Raw genomic sequence first — 14,358 nt, 5'->3', positions numbered from 1 at the left:
GGCGCGACGCATTCGCACGATCAGCGGACTTGCGTATCGTCACTCTGGGTTCTATGCATACAAAAATATATTTGGTTCGGTCAGAACTCTGCTAAAACCGCTGCTGCTCATTTTATTTTCTTCAGTTAGTTCAAGAGATAAATGTAACTAAGCTGCATGCGTGTATGTATTAGTGTATGTGTGTGCGATTGGGGGGTGCAAAGAGAGAGAGACGTGGAAATAAAAGCACCAGTAAAAGTAAATGTGTGATAATTGTACATATTTCTATAAATTACTTATTGTGAGTTCAGCAGCCAAAGAGCTCCTCACATTGTTGCTGCAAAGCAAGGTTGAATATAAGTGTTCATACTGCAGCTATAAAATGTCTCATATTTGCAATTGTTTATATTTCTGTAATTTACAGGACCTGTATCTCGAAGTGATGGGGATGCCAGCCAAAAGACATCACTTTTAATTGCGACCACTGGACCTCTGGATGTTGTAGCAAACAGCAGACTTCCTTCAGCTGTTTATTACCAATTAGCTTCTCCAGTTTATCACGAATGACACACAGACCACTTTGCAGAGAATTATTTTGAGGCAAAACCCAGGGGTCTGTACTACTCTGTACACATAAAGTAAAATATTTGACACCAATGACAAAAGCCACGCCACAGCAAAAATGCCAGGTCTGCAAGCGCAGCGAAACACTGATGTGGTGTGAGACCTGTAGTGTTCCCTTGCACCAGGGCAATTGTTTTAGTGTATACTACACGCAAAAATAATATTGTAATTTGGAGAGGCTGGCAGATGGGGGTGTGGACGCACACGCGTATGTACGTGCACAAAAACACATGCACACTTTCATGGATGCACTTTTGTACATGGTTCATTTCAGCAGTTCAATCATTTTTTATGTGCAAATAAACTAATTTTTTTATACCAAAAACACTTTATCATGCTGTTTTTGTTGTTTTATAGAATCAAAGCAATATTTGAATGTTTGAACTTTCACAAAAGAAAAAGTAGCAGTGTAAATGTCAAGGTTGTGCTTGAAATGTTTGTTTTCACAGAGAGCTCCTTTTCTCCGTTTGTTTTTGTCTGAAATGGGAATTTTGACCAAATTTAGCTATTTTCTAATGCTGTAAGCGAAAAAATTGAAAAAGATAGAAATATACTTTTTCTGATGACAAACAAGAGTCTGATCTTTCTTTCAATACGTTCACGTTATGTGTTTTTATAGCATTAGAACACAATCTTTGGGCCTTGCAAAATCAGTTATAATCCAGAAAAACGCTGGGATTGAGGGGGGTTGCTTCAATGAAAATTGGTGGGATTTAATGAGTTAACATCTAACGTTTGAATTTTTTCCAAGCCTGTTTTGTATGCAAAGCTTAATGTGTTTTCCTGCCTTTTTAGACCCTCATGTGATCTTTCTCAATGTTTTCTTTCTTTTCCCAAAATGGGATGTTGAGTTTTATTTCTTCCTCAGTTGGACCTTTTGAGCCTTTTTTAATTTTTTGTAAGTATGGGCTACATTAAATTAATTTGAATTTACATTACACTGGCATTTCTTCTAATTTTGAGTTTCAACTCATATTTCGCTTTGGTTGGTACAGACACAAACGGTCCGAGTTGACCCTTGAGGGAAGCCTGTATTGGGAAAATGCATGTTTCATCAGGAGCCATGTGGTGGTCTGGGCCGTGTCATTGGGAGCGGGTAGGCACTCTACCACTTGTAAACATGCACACGACTGTGGGGAATTATTTACCATGCAGTGACCTGACTAGTGGCCCCACCTAATCAATTTTGATGTCTGATCAAGGGAATGCTACTCCCCTTTGATGGAGTGGTGCTCTGCGGTTTGGGTTTGATGGTTGAAATTGGCAATATACAAGACATCCTTTAATTTATGCTACCACATCATTGTGCATATGGGGCCAGTGTGCCAACTGATGTCGTGCTGTGACTGTGGATTTGAGTCTGCACACTCTGGAAAAGACCCCCCTTTGGCTCCGATTGACCACCTCATGAAGATAAGCGTGGTCTACGGAGTCATAAACGAGAAGGCCTGTAACTATTACACCACATGGAAAGCGCTTTGTTAAAGCTCCAGATGTTGTGAATCGCGCTTTATAAATAAAGTTTTTTATAGATGCAGCTTCTCAATGTTCGAAAATAAAACTTTAAACTCACTGTAAGTGGCCAGTTCGTTTGACAAAACGGGGGTGGCAACAGGGTTGGAAAGGTAACTGATTATCTTAATTAAGCAGCATCTATCTTAAGCAGCACCGCATCTTTGGATTGTTGGTTTATTAGGTCTGCCGTTTGGATGGTTGGGATACAGGAGACGGACTGATTGGGGGATTTATTGCAGCCATTTTGAGCGTCTGCTGCGGATGTGGTGCGACGCCGAGTGAGAACTTGGACTCCCATGGTGGGCAGGGAGAAAGCATCAAAACGTCACAGGGTACCGTTTACTAAACGGGCAAATGGGCAAATGAAGCTTTTATGAACCCCTGAACTATTTGAAGCAATCACTTCAAGATGGTTTGAAGCTTCAGTGATCAGTCGAGCTAAGAAATGTCAATTTAATTTCGTTACTTTTTTCCTGAAGTCTTAAGTTAACAGAGGTGTGAAACAATATAACGCTAAGAAACCACGACTCATATGTTCACACACTAACGTATTAACATTTCTACATTCACAAAGGAACAGAAACTATGGCACAGGTAAAGTATATCCATTCATTGATTTGTATTTAAGAATATTTTTTCCAAGTTCTTTTTAGGGTTGACTAGAGTTCATTTCCCGAAGGAAACAGTTCTTGCTTCGGACATCACAGGTCACGTGTTTTTCTCCAGACTGAACGGAGCGTTGGAACGATGTTCTGAGGCAATTTCTTTTTCCGGGTTTGAAACTTTTGTCGGAGCTTTGGTTTCAGAGTTCCCATCACTACTGTTTAGTGCACCTTGTTTGGCTAATGTGTCAGTCAAATTGTTGAAATATATCCCAGATCTTTTGAATGTTGCCGGACCGTTTTCCAGTAGACGTGATTTTTCCTCATTTTTTGAGAATGAGATCATGGTGTTTGACGGGTTCTGTCACTGATGTAAGGGAACCGTTGCGGCACCGCGTCAGCAATCAGCAATTGTCAGATGAAGGTAGTGGCAACTTACTGTCTATTTTGTCACTACGTCAGCACTTTCTTCGACAGGCCCTTCAGTCCAGCACTGACAACAACAAAAAACGATGCAGTTTTACTTGAGCAAAAAAGGCTTTGCTTTAATTCCACTTGAGCCGTCTTGCAAAAAAATTATTACAAAACAACAAGTTCGATCGCACGGTCAGAATAGTTGTTGCTCCAAGCCCTACTTGTTATGATAATTATCTTTACATCATCACCCTTTTCCAAATGCGACTGAGGAGCGTTGAGCGAGTAGGACGCAGTCACCCGTAGCTCCTGCAAGTTTTTTTTATTAAAACTTGATTCCGTCAATACCTTTCGTGAGATAAGTCAAGTGACGTAATATCCGACCATCGCCTCTCTGAAAAAAAAGAAACTTGGGGAAAATGCCAAAGAAGACAAATACGTAGTCGGACCTCACTGTCGAAGCAGGTCTGACCAACGCCTCGGCCTCAACTACAGACGCTGTCCTAGTAGGGGCCGCCCGGAAAGCGGATAACAATGAGATACTGCAGGCTATAGCGTCGCTTTGCTCAGAGCCCAACGCTTGTTAAGTCCGAGATATGTCTGAAAATTGAGACCGAGATATCGGAGGTCATGGTTTTACCTTGAGAAAGGAGAGAGCAGCCCTGAAAGCCGAAAATGACACGACGATCTCCACATTAAAAACCCAGATGGACTTTCAAAATCAAATTGTGAAAGAGCTAGCAGACTGGAATAGCGGCACTTCGGACATGATTCAGGATTTGGAAGACAAAGTGAGGAAACTCTCTGGGCAAGTCAAATTTCTCTCAGAAAATGTCTAGACCTGGAAGGCCGATCGAAACGACAGAATTTGAGAGTGGCCAGAATCAGGGAGGGCATAGAAAATAGCCAAAAAACAAGGGATTTTGTTGTTCAAATGTTAAAAGAGGTATTGAACCTAGACTGTACACCGGGGATAGACCAAGCCCACAGAGCGCTTCGGAGACGACCTGGGTACAAGGAGCTCCACCCTCCGACACCTTATTGTGAGAATACATTTCTGCCATGTCTACGATGACATAATGCAGAAAGCGATGTCCATTAAAGACTTATCGTACCGAAGCCAGCGCAACGAGATTTTCAAATATCTACCACCAGAGGTGGTTCGACAATGGGCAGCTTTCACCCCAGCCAGGAAGATACTACGCGACAAACCCGAGGTCAGATTTTAATTACTGTATCCAGCGAAACTACGCGTATATAACAGCGGATCGGAGATGTTTTTTACGGATCCGGAGAAAGCCCGACAATACGCCAAATGCCACTTCCGGACCTCGGACTAACGCTGAGAAGGACCCTCACTATAAATAGAGCATTCAATGCGGTGGACTGTTCTTCCACACTCTAGGGAAAAAGACCGCCAGGTTGGACGCTGACAAGTGGATCGTGCATAGAATGTGTTTTGTTTTTTTCCGGAGGTCACATGCACATCTAAGCTGAAGCTGCATAATTATTGTTACAAGGGCTCTTTCGTATTGACATATGGCCGATTTTGTTCAAAGTTCCAAAGTTATGCCTACGGAAGTGGCAGCCAGTTGAGTAGTGGGCCGTGGTATGAAGGACCCCTATGAAAACGCTTCTGTTTATTTTATATTTTTTCATGGGTGTTAGTTGATATATGGGACATATGTGTGAAAATTCGTAATATTTATCTCACATCAAGCTGGGATTTTGTAATCTGTTTGATATAGGTATAAAACGGGAGGAACCTGCTCATTTCTATGTTATTATTTTATTATTATTTCTATTTTCTTTGACTGCATTATCTTTCCTCTCTTTTTTTTTAATGAGCAAGGTCTTTCCCTTATACTTAGGGATAATTACTTAAAGAAAGGGAAACAAAAAAAGGAAAAAATTGTTTTGAATTTAATATACAACTGTGGCACTACACTTGGAAGATAGGGTGATTATAATCAAGAATTGGTCGTATGTTGGGTGTCGTGGAGTTTTTCGACTTCTAGGGAGGAGGGCTGGTCCCACTCTCAGGATTTCAAATACGGTAGGGCTCAAGGGACGAGGTGCGCAGTATTTATTTTTCTTCGTTTTTTTCACTTCTACTGTTTATTTCTTTGGGGTGAGTAGAGAGGAATTGGGGGAATGGGTAATGCTACTCAGATTACATCATACAATTACAGACGACACCACAACAAGACACGGGTTTGGATGATGATCGGTTGCGATGGCTACGATATTTGATGTGTTGAGGGGACACTCGAGAGCGAGATGAAGTTTAACTTTTTGTTCATGAATGTAAATGGAATTAATGAACCAGTGAAATGTGAAAAGGTGCTGTCCCATATGAGAGAACTAAAGGCATATTTGATCTTCTTGCAAGAGACACATTTAAGAAATGAAGCACATTGTAAAATCAGAGCAAAATGGCTAAGTCAAGTAAGTCAGGCGGAATATGCAACGGGTTCTGTAAAAAGTTGAGTAATATACTAACACCGTATTTGCAGAGGATGTATATGAAGGCCTCTGAAGCTGGTACATTACCACCAACATTAAATGAAGCCATTATAACGCTCATTCCAAAGAAAGGGAAGGATTTAGAGCAGGTAGGGTCATATAGGCCAGTGTCATTACTTAATACCGATCAGAAAATCTTGACTAAAACGCTAGCTCGGAGGCTCAGCCTTCACATGGCAAAATTGATACACCAGACAGGGTTCATCCCAAACAGACACTCTTCCCATAAACTCTGACATCTTTTAAATATTATGCATTCCTCATACAACCTAAGGAAGACTTATCCTGAGTTGCAGAAAAAGCGTTTGACTGCGTGGAATGGTCCAATCTATATGCAGTGCTGGAAAGTTTTGAATTTGGAGTCAGATTTATTTCATGGATTAAATTGCTGAATAGAAATCCAAATGCACGACTTCTTACTGATCAGAAAATTTCAGATACTTTAAATTTGTACAGGGGTACCAGGCAGGGGTGTGCTCTTAGCCCCTTGCTGTTTGCACTGGTGTTAGAACCACTGGTGGAGACAATTAGAGCAAACAGTGAGATACAGGGTTATAACGCAGAATACAGATAAAACAAAATATCCCTGTATGCGGATGATATATTGATGTACTTCACGAGGCCGCTGGCCTCCGTACCTGCCTAATTAGAACCAATGCAATTATTTAGCTCTTTCTCTCGATATCGGATAAATATGGATGAAAGTGAGATAATGCCCGTGCGCTGCAGTGTCCCAGAGGTACTTGAGCATGTTCCCTTCAAAATTCACATATTTAGGGTTGGAGATTACAAAGAAGTATAACTCTTTATCTGAAGCCAACTTTATGGCTATGTTGGACAGGTGTAGACACAAACTTGAGATCTGGGAAACACTTCCGATTTCTTTGATAGGTAGAGAAAATGCAGTTAAGATGGTCTTTCTCCCGCAGTTACTATACCTCTTTCAGAATTTACCCATCTACCTTACTAAAACATTTTTTAGAAAATTAGACTCTTCCATTCATTTGGAATTACAAATCCCACAGGATCAGAAAAGATCTTTTGTGCCAGGGTAAAAAGACGAGTGGACTGGCCCTCCCAGATTTTAGGTGCTATTATTGGGCGGCAAGTATTCATTCTGTTTCCTTTTGGTTGGATGAGACAATTGTGCTGTCTAGCTGGTTGGACATGGAAAGGGAGGACTGTCTTCCCTACTCGATCCGGGCTATTCTAATGTCTCCCACTCGTCTTAAGAAAGCATACTACAATTGCAACCCAATTATACACAGTCTGGAAATAAATAGAAAAACAATTTAAGATCAGGCCTCTGTCCTTTACATTGCCATTAGCTGCAAACCTGTCATTTATTCCTTCAGTTCTTAATGGTACCTTCAGTCAATGGAAAGAATTTGGACTGTATTGTGTTGGCGATCTGTACATTCAAGGATAAGTGTTGGAAATATGCTAGCAACTGCTTCCTCAATGCTAGACATTGTTTGATTCAGTTTAAAATACTACATAGATTACATTATTCAAAGGTAAAGCTGCATAAGATTTTCCCAGAAGTTTCAGCTGTGTGTGATAAATGTAAACAAGCAGAAACGGATTTAGGACATAGCTATGTATTTTGACCTAAATTAGAAGAGTTTTGGGTTGAAATATGTTCATGTTATTCTAAGATTTTTGGTGTCCAACTAACATTAGATCCATTTCTGATCATACTGGGTACCTCAGAAACCTCTATACACCTAAAGGATGCACAGCAACAGCTTCTGTCATATGGCCTTTTATGTGCAAAGAAACTAATTCTACTATGCTGGAAAAGGCCAGCTGTACCAACCTTCTAAGCTCGGACATCACTACTTACTGATACCATTCACCTGGATAGGATTCAGTATGTCCTCAACAAAAGACTAGAAGAATTTGAGAAGACTTGGAGACCAATGCTTGCATTCTTGGAAAGAATAGATGTGTAAAACACACAGTGTAGTTCTCATATCTAATGACACCGAGTAGCACGACTCTGTGGGGTGGGATAGGGGGAGGTTTTTTGCTAAATGTATTCATTTTTCCTTATAGAGAATTTCCTATTTATTTTTATAATTATTATTTTTCTTTATTTTATTATTATTTTTTTTACCATTTAGCTATGTTCCCGGTTTGTTTTTTTGGTTGGATTCTGGAAAATGAGGCACAATGTCTGTTCCATAACTGTATTAAAGATATGCTCTGTCTCAGAATGAACATATTTGGGAAAAAGAAAAAAAATCACCCTTTTTCCCCCGTTACTTGCGCGTTATGGCAGCCCAAACGTAGGAAAACTTTATGGAGCCGAGATACTTAAATATTCTTAATAAATGTACTTTCAGTAAAAATTACAATAAAATAAAACATGTATAATCCAAACAATGTATAGATGTGAAATTAAATGGAGCCAAAATCTACTTATCACTCTAACATTCCAGCCCTTAATTGTCTTTGTGAGCATAAACAATTACTAAACTAGAACTTCATAGAGCCCTCAACAAACTAAAACTCTTCTAAACAGCATAAACAAATCTCACTATTGAAATGTTCAACAATGATGTCCTTTGTACAACTGACTCCTTCTGCCACTTCAGGAACTCCTTTATGATAGTCCCCCCACTAAAAAATTGGTGGAGTCAGAGGTTACTAGACTAGCCAGTGGAGATCAACCTTTACCACTGTCTCATGGAAGTGCAAACAAATTTCAAAATTCACGTCTCCTTCAACTAACAAACAAAGTTAGCTCACAGGACGCAGGAACACGCTAGTGCCGGTTTTCACTTGAGCGCGTCATACTTGGCCTTAAACGTCTTAATAGTTTCGATTACAGAGCCCATCATCCATGAACTTCATGGGGCTGAGTCGTTCACAATGTGGGCAATATCATCTTCAGAGATATTCCTCTTTGGACTGGACCACTTTTGTCTTTTATGTATGTCCGGGAAATACTCGTCAGTCCAGCACCGCCAGAACAAGTCTGCCAGATTCTAGACCTGGAGTCATCTGCGTCTGGAGTAGGGTTTGTTCCTGTCGAATAATGCTGGATGAAATGATGTTTTGGCCTTTATCAGTAATTGATGATTGGGGGGTCAACACTTCCAGGTCATTCGGATCAGTAGACTCTTGAGATGAGTCGACTATATATTTTTTTACATATAGCGTATACAGTCCTTCCTCATCAACTCCTTGCTCTCTCACGATTTAACTTAGAATTTCCTCATTGTCCTGATTTGCCTTTCTCAAATACCTCCAAAATGTGCATTAAATATCCATGTGATGCCTTTTCCCAACCTGATACTTTGAATCTTTGAGTTATCTGGACTGGACTGCCTCTCTGAGTTCCCTTTCACCACCCACAATGTTTTTTTTTCCCCATTGTCCAAACGCATCAGCGTAACTTGTCCTCTTCTTGCTCCAAACCTGCGTAGTGCATGTATTCAGTAATCGTTGTCCAATGAATTTGCCACTTCTATGTGTAAGGCTCTCACTTCAAGCAAGTAAAAATTACACCGTACCTTTTTACCATGACCCTGCCTCTGGTTTTCTATCTTGACGTCTGCAGCTGTGTGGGATTTTAATAGCCAGTACTTCTGCTGAACCTTTGACAAAACGTGATTTCTACCACTGTGTCCAAGCTTTTCATGAACCGATTTAAGGATAAGAGTAGCAATTCCAACATGCAAATTCTCGGCCAAAATTACACGATGCTTTGTTTCCTCTTGCATTGATGCTCTGTTCAATCTGACACGCACTCTTGGAACGCCATCTTAGAAGACTGGTTACAGCTTGTAGAGAGGGCTACCCTTTGACACTTTTTCCCTCTCGAAGCATAAGCTTGGAAATCCAAGATGGCAGCATGACTATTGTCTGCTCAGTGCCTCTCTGTATATACCTGGATTTTAACAGATTTCACTTTATTTTTATTGCTTTGAAAGCTGCAGTTTGACATTTGTATTGAAGATCTTCACGACCTCTCTTGGAAAAGTGCGGACTCTTACTGAATATGCATTATTCACTTTGGCTTGACGAGTTTCGCTTAAGCTGTCCAGCATTTGTTTGCTGCACCTGCTCCCCTGAGTATATTTCCTGGAGCCTGCTACATCTGCCCTGGGCCTGCTATTTTGAATTTGGAAAGTATTAAACTTTTCCCCAAGAAGATTTTTGCAACTGTATTGTAAAATTGGAGCCTGCTAGCACGAGCCCCCTCCTGGAGCCTGCTACATCTGCCCTTGGCCTGCTAGCTTGAGCACCCTCCTAGAGCCTGTTACTTTTGCCTCGAGCCAACTAACCTGAGACTTCTCTTGGAGCCTGTTACATCTGTCCGGGCCTGCTAGCCTGGGCCCTTTCCTGGAGCCTGCAGATCACAATGTCATCTGCAAACATCATAGTCCATGGAGATTCCTGTCTAACCTCATCTGTCATCCTGTCCATTACCATAGCGAACAAGAAGTGACTCAGAGGAGATCCCCGATGTAGTCTGTCAGGTTTAAATGCCCATTTTGGGAGGGCTTACTGAAATAACTTACTAAATGTAACGGCCGAAATAAAACGCTAGCTGAATGGCCAGGAGGAACCAGACACCGCTGTTCATTTTCACCGCCGGCGGGGGAAAAGAGTGGGACAGAGAGGCCGCGAGCAGCAGCTCGCCTGCTCGCAGCCGCTCCATGCAACTCCTCTCTCCTCCTCTTCTCACCGGCTCGGCTTTTATTAGTTTGACTCAAGAATCACAAGAAATTAGAATACAATGAAGGTCTGTTTAGCCTAAACTAAATCACCAGAATACAGGAGATTAATTAACAATGGTGGTCTGTTTTAGACTAAACTAATCAGCAGAAGACAGAAAACATCAATAACTAATCATCAGTAACTCTAGCAGGCAGAGAATCACAACTCACAGTGTAAAGGTAAGTTTAACTATACACATCATCAGGATGGGGTGTCTGTGTGCGTGTGTGCTAAAATAACAAGTAAGTGTCTATGTGTGTGTGTTTAAACATGAATGAGTGTATAAAAACATGATTATAAATACACAAACTGATTAACTATCCTCAGCCCATCTTACATTTCCACCCTGTTGTGGATTTAAAAATCATGGCCTTATGGCTTTAAGACAGATCATCATAGTGAAATCATACAACAGTGATCAGTGGATGGGCGAAAACCTCTCATTAGGGAAAAATTCCCCTCTGCACGAAACGAGAACCTCATGGTCTGATGACCACTCGGGAATAAAACATTTCAATATACCTAGTGAAAAATAATAAAATTGTCTCCACGCAGAGCTTGTCCCTGGGGTGACTTGATGAAGGCCCCTTGCCTTGTTGTAAGAGGAGACAGCCGTCTTTGCCTCTCGGATCTTCATGTATGGTGTGTGTGTGTGCACGTGTAGGGGGCAGGTGTAAAAGGTCCATGTTTTTTTACGTTTTAGTGTCCAGTTCGAGTTCGTCATTGTCAACATCAATCAGGTTGTAATGGTACATTTGGGCAACAAACATGCGATTAACCATCCTCTTTGTCATAAAAATAATGCAACATGAACAGACTACACATAACAAAAATGAAAATTATAACCATTCCCATATATTGTCTCTTTCAAATTCTTCATAGTGATCATAACATCAATAATTGTTTCATTTTTATCAAAAAATTTAAATGCAATAATGTTCTCCAATCAAGGCTGAAATTTTGTTATGTACGTCATTAATTTCCAAACATTATCTAATCCTTTTGTTCTGTGGCTCCAACATTCGTATCTGTGGCTGGTTGTGTGGTTCTGATGTGCGTGTGGTCCGAGATTGTGACTCAGGTGGACTCCTGTTCGAGGGATTCGCGTTGCTAGGCCTTTCAGCTTGCACTGCGACTGGTGGATCCAGTCACCACGCCCTGCGACCTTTGCTGCCGCCGGGGTCACTGCCATCATCTGGCGAGGGCCATCTCAGCATTCACTTGTCCCAACGAAGTCGTTTCAACACCTTGAAGAAGATTTGGTCTCCCACACGGACGTGATTTCTCTGTGGATCAGAACACACTGACCAGTAATTGTGTCTTTGCATCTTTGTCAGTCAAACATGTCTTTCATGTGGACTGAGACCGATGTGCCAGTCGCTGGTGGTTCTGATGAACCTGAGAGTCTATGTGTGAAGCCATATAGGATTTCAAAAGGGGATAGTGTCCTTCCTTCGGCTGGCACTATCCTCATTGCTGTGATTGAAAAATAGTCTGGCCATTGTCTTTTTTTTTTTTTCTTGATAAGTCTGGCCTTAATAGTTCCATTAGTTCCATTAGTGTCCCATTTCGTTACAACATCATTCACAAAATGCATCATTTTCACTTCAAATCACTTCTTGAAAGTCCAAATGTCAGGATAATTTGATTACACAACACTTTTTCCAACTGTTTTAGCATCATCATATCTTGTTGGAAACAACTTAACCCATTTTGAAAACATTAATTACAACCAAACAACATTGCATCTCAAACAAATAACACATTGTCTAAAAAAAGTTTTTTTTTTGTTGAAAAGTCTGTATGTGGGAACAATTTCATGTCATACTTCCCCACTGTTGACACACGACTATCTGCTAATGTGTCAATCATCTCATTCCTCTAATCAATGAATTAGGCAGCCAGGATTTGCCATCTGCCAATTTGCTGATCCTGTCCTCAGCAATGTTTGCACTTTTGTTCTCCCAATGTGTGCATACAATTAGTGGTGTATTTTTCCTGGCGTGATATCAAATTGTCAAGTTGACTTGCTGTGAGTGTGCGTGTGTGTGTGTGTGTGTATGTGTTCATTTTCCTTTATAGTAATGCAGTGCCGACTTTGAGGTCATGCTTTGGGCTGCAGCCTTCGCTGCATTGTCAGCGAGGCAGTTTCCAATTGTAATTGGGTCATTTTATTAAGTAAGTTTTGCTTTTCAAATAACCATTTAGGCATGTTTTATGCACAACATTTCGTTTCCTGTTGTGGTTTTAAAGCCCTTGTCTGCCCAATGTCGACAGAACACATGAACATTTATCTTGACTGTCAGTTCACATTGTAACCATACAACCCATACAAGATGGGAAACCCTAAATTTTAATTAGCTCACACCTGCTACGCTCTTCCTGCTTATCCTAAGAATTTCTCTCTTACAAATGATCTGTTTTGTGACCTTAGTTCTCAAACGCTTCTACTCCTCACCAGTCCGGAATGTGCACCTCATTTCTTTCTTAACAGTCTGAAATGTGCACCTGGTTTTTGTGTCTTACACGCCTGAATCAGTGCAAAACATCATGCTGCTTGTCTTGAACATACAGAATTTAGCATCCCTTGAAACAAAATTTCCATTTGCAATCCCCAAAACAAAAAATGTTCCTCCAGTCGGGAGAAAAATGTCCTTAAAAAAAAAGAAAAAGTGTCCATAAGGTCAAGTCGCGGTTTGGTGATAATTTGGAGTGGCTTCCACAGTCGTGTGGCGCCTTCTACTGGTGCGGGAAAAATGACGCTTGGCTGAAACGCACCGCACCTTATCAGTGTAATGTGTCCCTGTGACAATTAGGTCGCCGTGCAATGTGAATGTGGTGGACAAGAATGTAATTTTTTGATTCCTTAAGCAGCAGTGAAGACTGCTTGTACACACTCTGACGTGGCTCTCACCACGTTATCCAATTATTGTGACTCATATGCAAATGGATTCACTTTCCTGTGTTTCTGCAGCAACACAAGTCCATGAAGCCATTTTTGCAGTCACTGTTTGCTCAATGCTCATAGTAATTTGGTTGTGCGTTAAGATGCTTTGTCGATAGAATCTCCTTTTTGGTCTCATGTTCCCTTGAACATTATGTTTACTACACACTACACATGACCTACAAAATTTTTTTAAAAAGGTTTGTTGTCCTAGCTGTACTATGGATATCAATCCCCCCTGTTGAGACAAGGGAATTTCCATGACTCAATTTAGCAGCTAAATATCAAGTTGGTAGTGTTAACACAATCGTAATCAACGAGTTCATGCTTGACAAGTTCAAAAGCTTTGTCAGCCTTAAGTGTTCAAACAATTATTCTCTTCTTGCAAATATCATTGGCTTATCATAAATGATGTCCAGCAATGGTCGTGTGATTTCTGAGTAATTTGCAAATCATGAATTAAACACCTATAAAAACATCATTAACTTCTCTGTTATTGGTTTTAATTCTCTGGCAATGTTTTTCCTTTTTGCTTATCACCGATAATGCGCCCTTTTAAAGTTTTGACGTCTGTTTGAATTCGCCCTTGCTTATTAATTCTGATATTAAAGTCCAATTGTATCAGTGTATCACAGCCTAATAAGTAAAACGCATGTTGATGTAGAACTCCTTCTACACACACTTTTTATGTTTGTTTTTTATGTCACGTGATCCTCCGTTGCTACCACAACTCGTCCTGAAAAGTTAATGTTTGTAACAAGACTTTCTGCTTCCTCCTTTTTTCTTCCTTTTCCTTCCTTCTGCTCAACACGTTCATGCTTTTTGTGCATAATTTAGAATTTTCTTTTCCATTTTACAAGTTGGCCAATTTAAATTAGGTTGTTTTATTTAAAAAGGCTGTAATTCTCTTTTCTTCACATAATCACAAATTTCTTATCATAAAAGTAAACATGTTAATTCTATTTTATTTCCTATTTTTCTAATTTTGTAACTCATTTCACTTCAACCAGTTCTAACTCAAAG

General features: G+C 40.4%; 1 protein-coding gene and 1 pseudogene across 6 annotated transcripts in view; one reads left to right on the top strand and one right to left on the bottom strand.

Moving 5' to 3' along the window:
* Window positions 1-14,358, top strand: part of LOC148331465 (lysine-specific demethylase 2A-like) — a 224,002-nt gene that overhangs the window by 106,910 nt on the left and 102,734 nt on the right. The window lies entirely within an intron of this gene.
* Window positions 1-14,358, bottom strand: part of LOC148331467 (uncharacterized) — a 201,953-nt pseudogene that overhangs the window by 180,939 nt on the left and 6,656 nt on the right.

This window comes from Idiotropiscis lumnitzeri, chromosome 8 (genome assembly GCF_059441095.1).
Source record: "Idiotropiscis lumnitzeri isolate Australia: NSW breed Sydney's pygmy pipehorse chromosome 8, RoL_Ilum_1.0, whole genome shotgun sequence".
NCBI lineage: Eukaryota > Metazoa > Chordata > Actinopteri > Syngnathiformes > Syngnathidae > Idiotropiscis > Idiotropiscis lumnitzeri.
The sequence above is the reverse complement of the archived record's forward strand: the minus strand, read 5'-3'. Positions and strand labels throughout refer to the sequence as shown.